General features: G+C 50.8%; 1 pseudogene across 1 annotated transcript; it reads right to left on the bottom strand.

Annotated features, from left to right (window-relative positions):
- Window positions 1-228: 228 nt before the first annotated feature.
- On the bottom strand, window positions 229-752 carry LOC307105819 (male-enhanced antigen 1-like; annotated as a pseudogene). Its single transcript has one exon. The product of its transcript is annotated as a male-enhanced antigen 1-like (transcript).
- Window positions 753-2,427: the final 1,675 nt, after the last annotated feature.

Genomic DNA, 2,427 nt, shown 5'->3' with positions numbered 1-2,427 from the left:
TAAGATTTTTTTCTGTGTATATAGGGTGCTTTATTCTCCAGAGTGACACATGCTATGGGTTGGGCTTGGGCCGATGTCCTCATATGTACAGACTGAATAAAGTGGGTCTCTGAGAAGAAGTTTGATTTGCCTTGATGTGAAAGGGAGATGGGCGTTACAACCAGGGATGTGTTCAGTCCTATGCTGGTTCCAGTGGAATGCAGGGAGATAAGGCAGCTGTCAAGGTGGTCACTTCCAGGCAGGGGATGCCTGCCGGGCTTGGAGAGCCTTCTGTACCACATCTTCTCACTGGGCATCTGATATCTCCCGAGCCCAGGCAGGAACCCCTGGTGCAGGCAAGCTTGCTCCAGCCATTGTCCTTCCACCAGCTCTACATGTTCTAGGTCCATGTGAATAGAGCTGTGGTTGCTCAATGCTGTAGCTCCATCCTCATCTTCATCCTCACTCTCTAAAGGTGGGTCTGGTAAATGAAGTCCCAGGGCCTGGATCTGATCCTGGATATCTGGCACTACATCTTCTCCGTCACCCACTGGTGCCAGCTCCACCTCCTCTGGTTCAGGATCTTGGTTCAGGGGCTGGTAGGAGTAGCCAGCTGGGCCTGCCCCCGTTTCCTCCTGCTCTTCCTCAGGCTCCTCACTGCTCCAATCCCCAGTGCCTTCTGTGGGGCCGTGGTGCGGCCCTAACTCCTCAGACTGATTAGGGAAGATACGCTCTGGGCCCATGCTGCCTCCCCCTAGCACTACTGCTGCCATTCGGGCAAGGTCCACTCAGAGCCCGCGGCCGAACCCGCACCTTCACTTCCCAAAGATCAAGACTTTTTTAAAAAATATATTTGATTGATTTTTTACAGAGAGGAAGGGAGAGGGATAGAGAGTTAGAAACATCAATGAGAGAGAAACATCGATTCAGCTGCCTCCTGCACACCCCCTACTGGGGATGTGCCCGCAACCAAGGTACATGCCCTTGACAGGAATCGAACCCGGGACCCTTGAGTCCACAGGCCAACGCTCTATCCACTGAGCCAATCTGGCTAGGGCAAGATTAAGACTTTTTGATAACACAAGATGTTTACACGATTTAAAAAAAAAAATCCTCACCCGAGGGTATTTTCTCCATTGATTTTAGAGACAGTGGAAGAGAGAGGGAAAGACAGAGAGAAACATCGATATGAGAGAAACACATCAATGGGTTGCCTCCTGCATGGGCCCTGACCAGGGCCCAGGCTGGGGAGGAGCCTGCAACCCAGGTACATGCCCTTGACTGGAATCAAACCTGAGACCCTTCAGTCTGCAGGCCGACGCTCTCTCCACTGAGCCACACCAGCCAGGCCATACACACGATATTTTGAGAGCATAATTTATGATAGAATATACTCATGGGTGGACTGTGTGGTAACAATAATAACAGTGAACATTTGCTGGAGCCAACTGTGTATCAAGCATGTGCTAAACTCATTATATAAATCATTCAAAACAGGTCATCAACAAAATAAAAATTCCAAGAAAGGCTAGACTGGTCAGGGAAGTCAGAAGAGTGTTGTGAAAGAGGTAGGACTTGAGTTGGGCCTAGACATGGTCCAGGTTCCTGGTTCCTGGTCTATTGCCCCAGAGTCCTAGCTGGGTTTGTGAAGGTTAACATTTTTGGAGGCAAGAAAATTGATAGACATTCTTAAGTTGAGAAGTGTTGTTCCTATTATAATGGTATGTTATTTAACAGATGACCCATGCATTTGTGAGGAGCCAGTAGCACAGGTGAATTTTGGGCAAGGAATGGTTTAACAAGGGCATGGCCAGATTTTGCAAAATGATTAGTTATTGACAAGAAGGTAACAGGTAAGTGGTTGTAAATAAAAGTCTGCTCTCTCCAGATTCCACAGAGCTGGGTCCCTACATGCATGTTCTCCCAGCCAACTTCAGAGTGAGAATGTCTGTATTTTTATTGCAAACTAGAGGCCCGGTGCACAAAATTCGTGGATGGAGGGGGTTTCTTCAGCCTGGCCTGCACCCTCTCCAATCTGGGACCCCTCACGGGATGTCCTTGTGGGATTGGGCCTAAACAGTAGTCAGACAACCCTCTCACAATCTGGGACAACTGGCTCCTAACTACTCACCTGCCTGCCTGCCTGACCACCCTTAACCCCTCTGCCTGCCAGCCTGATCACCCCTACTTTGCCCCCCTGCCAGCCTGATCACTCCTAGCTTTCCCCCCTGCCTACCTGACCGCCCCTAACCTCTCTGCCTGCCTGCCTGATCCCTCCTAACTGCCCTCCCCTGTCGGCCTGATCTCGCCCCCAACTGCCCTCTCCTTCAGGCCTGATTTCACCCCCTGCCCTCCCCTGCTGGCCTGATCACCCCTAACTGCCTCTGCCTTGGCCCCCACCACCATGGCTTTGTCTGGAAGGAAGTCAGATGTCTGGAAGATGGCCGG

The sequence above is a fragment of the Cnephaeus nilssonii genome (assembly GCF_951640355.1).
Source record: "Cnephaeus nilssonii genome assembly, chromosome: 10".
Taxonomy (NCBI): Eukaryota; Metazoa; Chordata; class Mammalia; order Chiroptera; family Vespertilionidae; genus Cnephaeus; species Cnephaeus nilssonii.
The sequence above is the reverse complement of the archived record's forward strand: the minus strand, read 5'-3'. Positions and strand labels throughout refer to the sequence as shown.